This window comes from Felis catus, chromosome B3 (genome assembly GCF_018350175.1).
Source record: "Felis catus isolate Fca126 chromosome B3, F.catus_Fca126_mat1.0, whole genome shotgun sequence".
NCBI classification, from domain to species: domain Eukaryota; kingdom Metazoa; phylum Chordata; class Mammalia; order Carnivora; family Felidae; genus Felis; species Felis catus.
The window spans coordinates 20,385,582-20,398,485 of NC_058373.1; the positions used below are offsets into that span (position 1 = coordinate 20,385,582).

Here is a 12,904-nt window from a genome sequence, read left to right on the forward strand (position 1 = left end):
TTCAAGGAATCTGACAAAGCAGTGTCCCCCTGCTGGAAGAGGGGACTCCCTTGTGCCTATGGCATGCCACAGCCTGGCCTTCGGTGAGTGGGACTTACCCTCTTCATTCTGTCACCATCAAAGCCGAGATGTAGGAACTCACCATTTTCAGGAACAAGGAGGGCTTTTTCCTTCTCCTTGCATAGCAGAAAGTTACAAAACAGTAAGTTCAAATTTGAGAGGGAAAATGTGTTTCAAATACATTTGGTTTGTTAAACACAGCCAGCTAGCATGCTGACTTACTGGTGAAGGCTGGCTTTTAGTGTTAAAGGAGAAACTCCATGTTTCTGATTCCTTGACATTCCTTCTGAAAGAGAGTGCATGTAAGTTTTTTTCTCACACCACAACTGGGCTTGTAGATTTCTTTAGCTTTTCACCCCAACCATTTAGTGAATGGTTCCCTCAGCCTGTGGGGAAATGTACATTGATTTAATAAGTTCAAGTGTCTTTTTTGAGTGGCTGTTTCTTTGTTTACAAACTTGGAGCAATGAGAATACAGGAAAGGGACAGGTTCCTGGAGAGGGACAGAAAGACATGACAAATATCTCCCCTCGTCCCCGACCAAGCCCTGAGCGCACTGCGGAACCACGTGGAGATTGATGATGGGTAGATGTGATGAGATAATTCATATCAGTGGGCTGTGCTCTATGAGAAACATCTAGAGAGCATCATAAGAGCAGTCCTAAGAACAAAAAGGTTCAGAGCTCAGTTGACTTTATAGAATTCTCACATGCCTTGTTTCCTAAGGAGTCAGATAAATGTGGTGACACTGAGCTCTTCCTGCAGCCTGCTTGAAATCCTTCCCCAAGCCGGTGCAAGGTCCCTTTAGCGACAGCATAGACACCAGGAGAGAGCGGCTGCTCTCTGTGGTTATGCCAGGACCCATCCTTGTCTGAAAACAAATCTAATACCTAGTGAACAAGGAAGCAGAGCTCCAATAATACCATTTGAACACCTAGATCCAGCTGTGACTGAAGCATCCCTTGAATGTTCTGCAGGATAGTCCTTTCCTCTTTGGGGGTTGGATATCACTGAGCTCCAAGCAACTGGACATGAAACCCAATGGCCACCCAAAACTCTGGGCTTGGGAATCAACTCTGCTCCCCAGTCTCTGTCTTGAGGGTTCTGATGTGGAGACATACACAAGGTTTATCAGTGACTTATCATTCCTCTAATAAGCTTTAATTTTTCCTCCTCCCTGAGGGGCCACCACCCAGGAGGGTCACTAGCATAGGTAAGGGCACGAGTCCTCAGCCACCTGAGCATGCAATTACTCCCACAGCACAGTGGATATTTAAGCTGGGAGTGTTTACCTTATGGCGGCATTCACTGCCCCCACCTGCTGCAAATGCTGATCTGGCAAATGGCAGGAGTTCTGCCAGAACAGCAGCCCCCGATGAAGCTCCTCTTCCAGGGTCCCTGCAACCTCTTGTCTCTCCAGGGGACCGGCGTTCAGCCATCACCTTGCCTCAGCCCCTGTTTTTGCTGCAGGAACTCTGGATGGCTCACCTGCTGGCTAGGCGGTACCCTGGGTCGGCAGCCATCACCCAACCTCCAAACCAAACCAAGTGCAAACCACCTCCAGAGCACGTCCACTGGTCCAGGGCTCCCTTGGGAAGCTTTCCATAAGGTCTTCCAACTGGCTGGCTGTGATTGTGGCCCTCTGCGATGTGTCCACAGCCTGAACCTACCCTCACCTCTCCCTGTCTTCCCCTGCCACCCTGCCTGCCTCCTGAATTTCACCTCTTCCATGGAGCCCCCATGATCACTCATTCCCCAAACACTATATAACCTGGCTTATGGCTTTTGGGCCAGAACATCTCAACTTTTAACACCTCAGATGAAGGAGCAGGACTTAACACAAACAGCTCAGAGTCACCCGGAGTCTGACATTTCCTGTGTGTTCCATGATCTTCCCTGGCTAGAGAAAGAAACCCACTACTTCCTATTTGCTGTACTGAAAAACCCTCTTCTAGGGAGAAGGAGGACCGCTACATAGGAGGGCCACCAGGCAAAATCCATCAAAAGCACACACCGGCCGGCCCAGCAGTGCCCTCTGGGATCTAATTAGTACGTACTCACAGGGAGGTGGGGGTGACAGCCAGGAACCCTCTGCCTGCCACATGGGATGGAAAATTTCTCCACCACCACTGCATCCACATCTGAATCAGGCCCAGAGCAGCCCATAAAACCCCCTCGACACCAGCTACCAGGGCAGGACATGGAGGGGGCGTGATTTGGGGTGGCCAGAGAAGAGGGTCTGTGGGAGATGAAGAGAGGGGTGGAGAATAGCCCCAAGAGAGGGGGACAGGACTGGGGAATTAAAGGAGAGCTCCTGGGAGCAGAACCCACAGGGCTTAATAAGGGAGCAGAGATGGGGGTCCAGAGGTATCTGTAGGGTGGCTCATGGGAGGTGAGCCAACAACCAGGAGACAGACCCTGGGAGGAGTGCAGGAAGGGGATACTGAGGACACAGTGAGAATGGGGAGTTGTCAAGGGCTCCTGGGTCATATGTGGGAGGAGCCTTGCAGTAATCGGGCTCATGGGAGGTGAGCCAACAACCAGGAGACAGACCCTGGGAGGGGTGCAGGAAGGGGATACTGAGGACACAGTGAGAATGGGGAGTTGTCAAGGGCTCCTGGGTCATATGTGGGAGGAGCCTTGTAGTAATCGAGCCTTGCAGAGAGAAGGGCCTGGGGGAGACTTGGGGAGGTGTTGGAGCTGAGGCAACCTGAGTGCCCAGTGGCCAGGTGAGGCCAGGGTGGACATAAGGGTGTGGCCCTCTCTAGACAGATGGCATTTGAGGAGCCCCGAGGGGTTGGGTGAACTCAGGGTAGGCTGTGAAAGACCTCCAACTACTGAAGAGCCAAGAAGGAGGCCATGTGGGAGGAGGAGAAGGAGCGTGGAGGAGGTGACAGCCATGGAGGAGGCCAGCGGAGCAGAGCAGGGGACAGGAATTGTGAGGGGTTTGGCCTCGGGATGGAGGCCATTCCCGGGGGTCTCTGTGAGGGGCGGGAAGGGGCAGGAAGTGCAGGGAGGGGTGTCCAGTGACAGGGTCCCCCTCTCTCTCTTCCTCCCTCTCCTCATGCCTCCCTTGCCTGTCTTATTTTTCATTTGAAAGATTTACATATATTTATATGCTGAGAGGAAAAACTGTCCCTTCTTTTCTTCTTCCTTCCATTCCTCAAAATTCTTAATCCTTCAAAGCAGTCCATCTCATGGGGACTTAGAAGAAAGAAAAATCTGATTAAAACTTTGCTCAGCCCAGCAGGGAGAACAGGGGAGCATTTGCTGACTCTGGGGTGGGGACAGGCAGGTGAGGAGAGGGCTTTCTTGGCTCCCTTGGTCTTATCCAGTGTTGCAGGCCCCTGAGTGAGTTGAAGTTTCTCCTTCAACTTCCATGCTTTTTACCCAGAGCTGACACCCAGGCAGCCTACAGCCCAGGACACCACCTCTGAGAGCCAGGGAGGGCCTCCTGTGGCCAGCCAGGCCAGCAGGGAGCCATGACACCATTTCCTTAGTGAGCCTCCTGCCTGGCCCACAGGGGAGTGAGGTAAGTGGCCATGCATGCTGGTTTTTCCAGATTCCATTAGAGCAAAACAGTCACAACCGAATTCTCTGAATATACACACAGCAACTGGACCTGGGTCCCCATGTCCCAGGAAATGGGACAAACTTGCAGGTCAACCTACCCCCAATTCTGCCTGTGAAAGCATGCACTTAATGATAAGCCTTCACAAAATGGCACCTGTGGGCCACGTGTGGTAACTTCTGATCAACCTCAGTGTTCCAGTGGCTAAAAATCTCCAGTCATCCTGGATAACTGGAATTTCCCAGATTTGATTTGATTTTTAAGAAGGGGAAACAAAAAGAAGCAGCAGTGTTTTTCTTAAATTTTCACCTGGAAACCTTTGAACTTTATGGGGTGGTTAAGGACCCTTTGAAAAGCTTATGACTGAGTTCTTCAGAAGAGCAAGACCTTAAAAGAAACACTTGAGGCCGCACGAATGCTGTGAGGTCTTCTCAGAACCTCACAAAGCCATGGTGGGTGCTGCATCCACTGCCAAAGCTGATGCCACTGTGGGTGGCATTCGAGGAAGATGGGGCTCCTCTGGGACACCAAGTGCTGCCTTTGAAGGGGGCCACAGCCTCATGGCCTCGGAAGCTGGGAGGCTCGTTGGGGTCACCTGTCCAAACAGAGAGCCCACAAGGACCCCAGGGTGCATGAGGGGACTCATATCTGGAGCCAGCTTTTATGTTAAAAGGAGTGTCTTTCTACCTGGTGAAAATTGAAATGTCGGAGCAGCGAATCAAACAAAAGCTGCCTTATTGACAAATGGAGAACAGCTTCCCATCTTAGTCTTCCATGGGTGTGAGGCCTTGGGCTGCTGAGTGTCCTCTGGGCCTGGGGGACAAAAGTCCTTGCCTTGCAGAACCCTTCCCTGGACCCCTGAGGAGGGCCCCAGTAATTTTGTGTCACCATTTTGTATTCTTTCAACTCTATTTATTTTGAGAGAGAGAGAGAGGGAGAGAGAGAATCCCAAGCAGGAGTTATGCTGTCAGTGCAGAGCCCTACGCAAGGCTTGAACCCATGAACTATGAGTACAAGACCTGAGCCCAAACCAAGAATTGAATGCTTAATGGACTGAGCCACCCAGGCGCCCCCTATATTCTTTTTCTTTAAGAGTACTCCCTAGTCTTATAAACTCTGAGCCCCATAAATCTTTTTCAGAGTGTCGTGATTCAGTGTGGCTTTTACTATCACAGAAGTTCCACAGAGCCTTGAATGAGTAAACCCAGTCCAGCAAGTTCGTAAAGTGGTGGTAGTGTGCGTCAGAGTATATGCCACCTCAAAGGGCTGGTCCTTGTCCACAAATACCTAGTCTCCCCAAAGACTTGACTCAGTAGGTCATCCCAAACAAACCGGTGGCTGAGAATGGATGCTGGAACCCCCGTTCTGTGCTCCCAACTAAAGTCTTCACTCGGCCTGCTCGAGGGTCACTGCACTTGTAGCAGAGCAAGTCTGGCCCTGGTGCCCTGTCCAGGGACTCAGCACTTTTTTCCTGTCACCCACATCGCCTCTCCCCTGCCTGCCGATCCCACTGCCATCCTCTCCCCCCAGCCTCAGGCCCCCAGTGTGGCTCTGTCTTGAAGGTGAATTCCACAGGCTGCATTTAGCCCAGATTAAAATTGCTGCAAAATGAGATATTCAAAATCTGCGTGTCGCTCAAGTTCATCACAAATGAGAGATGCAATCAAGTCCTTTATCTTGACAGCAGAGCTGACGTGGCTTTGCAGTCAGTGGCATCTGGAAGCTCTGCCTTGATGTGGCAAGAGCTTTCGGTGAACCCCGGGCTGGGCTGGAGTGACAGGCGCCCCAAGGACTCCGCTCCTTGCCTCTTCCAGGCAGCGATTTCCAGGCTAGCACCTTCTTACTCTTGGCAATGGGGGTGGGGATGAATGATGGGGAGCGCTGAAATCAGCACATCATTCAAAATGGGACGTACATGGGGAAGTGACTAGATCTCTGCTTCCCAAGGCCCTTCTGAGGAAGCTTCTAGAAGACCTGAAACGGGCTGCTCTGGGCCCTGCTTGAGCCGAGCAAGGCAGTGAGCAGCCTTCATCTCCTCCGTGAGGAGCCTGACAGGAACCAGACAGGCCTCTGGGTCAGCCTTGCACGCGATGAGCAAGTTCCTTAAGATCCAAGTTTTCCTGCTGAAGTAGTTCTAGTGAAAAGTGTCTCGAGCCTCAACGCCAGTTTGTTCGCAGGCAACTTAACTCTGCTTTGGGTGCCAGTGAGAAAGCAGCGGGTGCCCTCCTGTGGGGGTGGGACTGGAGGGTGGGGGTCTGAGTGGGGGTGAGGCTGGGGGGTGGGGGTGAGGAGTGGGGGTGAGGCTGGGGGGTGGGGGTGAGGAGTGGGGGTGAGGCTGGGGGGTGGGAGTGAGGAGTGGGGGTGAGGCTGGGGGGGTGGGGGTGAGGAGTGGGGGTGAGGCTGGGGGGTGGGGGTGAGGAGTGGGGGTGGGGGTGGATGAGCATGAGTGATTGCGCAGATGTTTGTATATAAATGTGAATGTGTGAGAATGTGTGTGAAAGTATGAGAGAATGTATGCATGTGTAAGAGAGTGGGTGAGAGGATATGTGCATGAGTGTGAGTGCAAAAGTGTGTTCCTGTGACAGAAAGGATAGGAGTTGTATGTACAAGAGAAAGCGTGCATGTGTGTGTGAGAATGTGTGTGATGGAGTGTATGAGTGTATATGTGTGTGTGTGTGTAAATGTGTGTAAGAATATGAGTGTGTGTGCGTGTGTGTGTGTAAAGCTGTTTCATTAACTGGAGAGCGAGGAGCCTGAGCCCTGGGGCCGGCTCACCCGAGGGAGGGAAGCGCCCGCACACTTGGGCACCAGGGTACCCGGGTGGTGCCTCCACTTCCTGCAGCCCTCCCTCTGCAGCCACCCTGCATACCAGGCTGGCTGGTACCTGGCGTCCTGATTCCAGCAAGTTCATCCTGAAATCCACCCAAGTATACTGGGCAATTTTTTTTGTCTCAAAAAAGCACTTATTTTTCTGACTTCAAAATATGACACTTTGAATAAAAACGTAAACAAAAAAAATTACAGTGTGTGAATCCACTTCCTTCAGATACCATGGTTAATATTTTAGTCTATTTACACTGAGTTTTTAAATGCCCATTTTTATGACATGGGATCATAATGACTATATTGCTTCTTAGCCCACATTTTCCCACTTTGTGACTTCAAGAATTTCCCCTGATACTAAATATGCTTCTATTTTTAAAAATGTTTATTTATTTGAGAGGGAGAGTGACCGAGCAGGGGAGGTGCATAGAGGGAAAGAGACAATCCCAAGCAGGCTCCACACTGTCAGTGCAGAGCCTGATGTGGGGCTCAAACCCATGAACCATGAGATCATGACCTGAGTTGAAACCAAGAGACGCTTAACCGCCTGAGTCCCCCAGGCGCCCCTGATATTAAATATGCTTCTAGACTCCAGTGTTCCTCATAAGATTCATTCATGTGGGCAGGTCATGATTCAACGAATTGAGTACATTTTTTTCTCAGTTTTATGAAAGTGTCTTCTATATATTCCTGAGGTAAATTCCTAGAAATTAAATTACTGGGGCAAATATATAACCATTTAAGATTTTGGTTCCTGGAAATGTAAAGGATGAAATGTGAAATAGGTACTTGACCTACCATATAAACTTTTACTATTACAGAAATTGCTACTTAATCCTTTTTTTTCCTGTACCTCATGTCTACAAATAGGGTCTCATCATAAAACAGTGTACATGAAGCAGGTTTGGAATGACCTCAAAACCGGCACAGCAGCTACATTTGTGTGGGTGGGTTTTTATCTGCCCCAGCTTTTTTTTAATTGATAATTTTTTTCGATGTTTCTTCTTATACATTATTTATTAAGATAAAATTCACATATCATAAAATTCACTTTTAGGGTATTCTCTTCAGTGGGTGTGAGTATATTCAGAGATTTGTGCAACTTTCACCACTATCTGATCCCAAACATTTTCTTCACCCTCAAAATTAACCTACACCCATTAGCACCTGCTACCCATTCCCCTTCTGGCCCAGCCCATGGCCACCACTAATCTACTTTTCGTCTCTGGAGTCGAAACATTTCGTATTAATGGCATCATAATATGTAGTCCTTTGTGACTGGCTTTTCTCACTTAGCATGGGGTTTTCAAGGTCCATCCATGTTCATGAATCAGCATTTCCTTCCTATTTACAGTCTTCTGTGTGTGGATATACCCCATTCTGTTTATCCACTCATCAGTTGATGAGCATCTAAGTTGCTTCCACTTTGGGGGTATTATAAAAATAATATTGCTATGAACATTCATGTACAAGTTTTTGTAGGGACACATTTTCATTTCTCTTGGGTCTATTCCTAGAAGCGGAATTTCTGGGTTACGTGGTAACTCCATGTTTAATTTTTTGAGGAACTGCCAAACTGCTTTCCGAAGTGGCCAAAAGTTTGGGTTCTCATTTTTGCTTTTATTTTTATCATTACTTTGCATGGCTGCTAGGTTCCTTTTTCCTGCACCAGCAATAGCAGATCACGGGGTATGCGCAGTCTACCTGGTTTTGCAGATCAATTGCTCCCTCTTCTGTTGCCAGAGTGAAGGGCACTTTCTTAAATAAATGACACCTTTTTCTTCTACCATATTTTGGGATGGTGCAATCTTGCTTCACGCTTGCGCTTAGTTTTTGCTATTTTCTTCTTCGCCTGCCCCTTAGGTGTGCCATAGACATGAGCGATGGGTGGTTTGGTTTTCTCTCCTTGCTCATTTGTACAATTTTTAGGAACATGGGTGGAGAGAGTCGAATTTCAACAGCTGCCATTGTCCTTTGGGACAGCCAAATGCATTATTTTTAGACAGTGGAAAATGCCATAGGGAAAAAAAAGCAGGCAGAGATGATAGAGCAAATCAGTATTCTACGTAGACAGGATGTAGTTACCAAGTTACCTTGTGTCCCTTAAAAAGATGTGTTGAAATCCTAACCCCTAGTACCTGTGAATCTGACTTTATTTGGAAATAGGGTCTTTGTAGATGTAGCTGAGGTCATACTGATTGGGGGAGGAGGTCCCCTAATCCAACATGACTGGTGTCCTTATAAGAAGAGGAGAAGGTACACCGATGTAAAGGGTAAACTCCAGGTGACAATGGAAGCAGAGATTCGGTGACTCATCTACAAGCCAGTATTCTGTTGGGGACCCCAGAAGCTAAGGGAAAATGTAGAACAGATTCTTGCCTTGAGCCTTGAGAGAGATCTTGGCCTGGTTTGACCCCTTGATTTTGGACTTCCGGCTCCAGAACCTTGAGGGAATCTAGTTCCCTCACAGTCACCCAGCTTTAAACCACCCAGTTTGTGTTTCCTGCAGCCCTAGCCAACTAATACTGACATCAAGCAAGGGCCACTCTACTGGCTTACTTCTCAGGGAAGAGCTTTTCCCTGTGGAGGACACAGCCAGTGCAAAAGTTCTGAGACAGGAGTTTGCCTGGCAGGCTCAAGAAGCAGCAAGGAACATAAGGTGATCACGACCAACCTTAGTGTGGCCACCATTCTCACTGTACACTTGAAACCATCGTGTTTTACACCTTCCATTCACACCATGTTATTATATTAACGATCGTGCAATAAAACTGGGGGGAGGGGAAGCAGCAAGGAGGCTGGGGACAGAGCTCGCAGGGCAGCAGACTGGGGGGAACACCTGGCTACCCGCTAGGCTCGGCACCCAGAGGACTTCAGATCTGATTCCAGAAGGGCTGGAGGGCCGTTTTCAGCAGGGAGAGTGCAGAGTTTCATGATGCAAACCGCCTAGCTTTCCTGTGGCGAGCAGAAGCGACGAGACAAGAGTGGAAACAAGATGGCCACCGGAGGAAAAATGGTGGCTCTTGGGGCCACAGTCGGGGCGGGAGGGGGCAGAACTAGTGCGGGCGGGCGTAGCTGGAAAGTCAAGCCAACAATATCGCGATGGGTGGGATGTTGGGTGAGCGAGAACCAGAGGCCAGTCAGGCTGAATTTTTGGCCTGCACCGCTGACACCCTGGGGTAGATGGAGCCGGCTGGAGAGAAAGGAGAAAGACAATTTCGGGTTCGACGCGTTACGTTCGAAATGCCTTTTAGACATCCAAGTGTATAAACAGCTTCTGTTTTCTCTCTAAAGAGGGTTGAAACACGTTCCCGGCGTTTCTTAAATGCACACGCCTAGGCTTTGCAAAATGCAGATGGGTCATCGCTCGAACATTTAGACGTTCGGAACAGATCCCGTGATACGCTTACCCATCCTGTTAGAGGAACGGAGGGCGCCTGTGCCAGGAATGGCTGCGGGTCGGGCCTGTGCTGCTCAGGGAGACAGACTATGCTCAGCCTGCGCTCCCGCGGCCTGTCAGTGCAGTTCCCCACAGACTCTACGCCTTTAATGGCAGCTTTTTATAGCGCAATCCAGTTTCCTCCCATGAGGAGGGAGTCGGAGGGGTGTAAGTGTTCCCTGGAGGGTCTCCATTACCCCCAGCAGGAAAGCAAGTGGTAGCAACCCATGTTGTGTGCCCCCCACAGAGAATGATCTGTGCCACCGCTTTTAGAGAGAACCTTTTCATCTAGGGGGAGCACAACAGTTAGTTAAGAGAGAGAGAGAAGGAGACCAGGATAGTTGAGCAATATTTGCATTTGGGCTAGATTGAAAGTACTCAGCAGCTGCTCTGTAAGCGGTGTTTGAGGCATTAAGGCCGCTGTGTGTGTGTTTACTATTGAACTAGGCTCTGCTTATAGAGAATTCATCATACCGAGCCCAGAGCACAAAAACAGGCTCTAAGAGAGTGGAAGACGCAGGAGAGAAAGGGCATGAGGTAAGGCAGTGTCCCTGTGGAGGTCAGAGGCTGGGATCCAGTGCCCTGGGAAGGGCTGGGGTGTGACTCACTGGCAGGACAAGGAGAAGATGGAAGGGTGGGCGCAGATGTGGGGTGGGGTGGGGGGGCTCAGAGCAAGTTCCCAAACCAATGGCTGAAACTTTTTCTTTGAAGTAGGAAGGGAGAATGAGAATCAAGGGCTTCAGGAAACCAAAGACTTGAAATAGTCACAGCAGAGGGTGGTAGAGGGAGCTGACTTGGGGGCACCTTAGGTTTGCGGGGCATGCGGCATCCCTGCTGAAGGTGAGATTTCTCTCTGGCAGTGCCCCACAGTGCTGATATATAAAGACAGGTAGATGCTGGTCCATTTAGCTCAGGTTTACCCAGGTAAGTATAAAAGGATAAAGGCACAAGGGAGTCCAAATGTTGGCAAGAAGACCCCAAGATTGGTTGAGCAATTTGTTAGTGTAGCCCAACTGTGATAACCATCAAAATGCCTGCGTTTTAGTGAGTTAACACTACAAACTAGATTTCACAGCCCAGTGTGGGGTCAGGTCAGTGGGACACTGACAGCACCCAGCCTGAGCATGGGGAAGGAACACCAAGTACTGTGGGTCAGACAGAAGTGGAGGCAGCATGGCCTCATCTAGCTGCAAGGGATGCTGGGAAATTGTTGGGAACAGTTGTCTGTGTATGTTGTATGTTGGGAAAAGGGGGAAAGGGGGTTTGCCAACAGCTTCAGTCTCAGCTGTTCTTGATGAGATAGACCATGGAATCCAATGGCACAAAGGAAGTGAGAAAGCCCCATGGGAGTTAGAAGAAAAAGAATCTCTTCCCACTAGAGAAAAGTATGGCAGGTTTGAAAAACAACCTGGAGTGCTGCCCAGACCTGCTGGGACAAAGCAACTGTGGGTTCTCCACTTTGGTGTGGGGAAGTTCAAAGAGACTGAGAAGCCATCAAGCAGGCTTTGGCAGATGAAAAAAGGAGGTAAAGTTTGGCATCACAGCTGCAGCCCCCAAACCAAGGAATACTCCCCACCTTTGAGATGCAGAATGACCACGTGTACATTAACACAGTTGTCCTTAGTTCTAGTCACAGACTGTCACCACAGCTTCAAGAAAATATGGCCCTTAACTTTTATAGTGTAAAAGAATTCACATGTAAGAATTCTTTAGATTTTAAAATACTTTTAAGTCAATAGGCGCTGATTGGCAAAATGTAAGGCTACCCCCTGTATCCAGTGCTGTTACTAAAAATGATTCTTAGAAATGACTCCCTCTCGTTCTCCCCGTATCCCTGTGAAGTACACTGAACATGTGTGTGACAGATGGAGAGGCTGAGGCTCAGAGTATTAGGACTCAGACCCAGTGCCCATGGGGGTTAAGAACTTCACTGAGCTGGGCAGGGGTCGAGGCAATTATGGATCTACGAGAGGGTCAATCTTGTGGATGGAGTGGGCAGCAGGGGCGGACAGAGAGACATGTGCTGCAAGGTCTGGGTGGAGTACCCACCCCCATGAAGGGAAGCAAAACTCCCCCCTTCCAGGCCAGGCAGCAGAGCCTAAGCCAGTAAAAGTGGCCCTGTCACAAGTGTCACAAAGCCCAGGCAATGCCATGAAGAGGATGGCCCATGAATGTCACTATGCTGGGACATGTGTTACCCTATTAAAAAAATTGTTTTTATTTCAGGATACATCCTCACAAATCTGATTTTTATTTAGTTTTTAATTTAGTTTTCCTTTTTATTTTAGGAGGAGGGAGGGGGAGAGAGAGAGGGAGGGGGGGAGGGAGAGAGAGAGAGAGAGAGAGAGAGAGAGAGGGAATCCTAAGTAGGCTCCACACTCAGCACGAAGTCCGATCTGGGGCTTGATCCCACAACCCTGGGATCATGACTTGAGGGAAAATCAAGAGTCCAACACTCAACCGAGCCACCCAGCTGCCTCACAAATTTGACTTTTTAAAAAATACACACAATAAGCAGGAAAACCAAAACTATGACTCAGTTGTCTTTTTGACCTATCTATTGGTTCTTCTCTCTGGAGGCTCCATATTCCCAAGTAACCAGAGTAGGGGATCTTTGTGAGCATTCAATCAGGCATCTATATTTTCTTTAGGTAAATAGTGTTCTGATCTCTTAAGTAGATGTGGACACAGAAAAAACATCCGTGTTTTAAAGGTTAATGAATGTGTCATTGCTCACATTTGTATTCAAATACTTTTTACACTAGTTTAACAATGGTGCTGAGAGTATCCATTAACAGTGAAATGGAGACTGTAAGCCATTAATGGTTTTATGACTTCTGTGTATTACAGCCATGGAGTCTTGTAAATTTGTGTACATGTGTATAGCTCATTAAAAGTTCTACTGAATTGTAATATTCAGCCTAATATTAGGTTGTTTATAGTCAGGTTTTAAAGTAAAATCTCAGAGACAAATTAGGTCAGCTAAATTAAAACACAGGGAGGGTGTCTGA

The 12,904-nt window shown here is 48.8% G+C and overlaps 1 pseudogene; it reads right to left on the reverse strand.

Moving 5' to 3' along the window:
- Positions 1–4,062: 4,062 nt before the first annotated feature.
- The window catches only part of LOC105260610, a 30,145-nt pseudogene continuing 21,303 nt past the window's right edge, over positions 4,063–12,904 (reverse strand).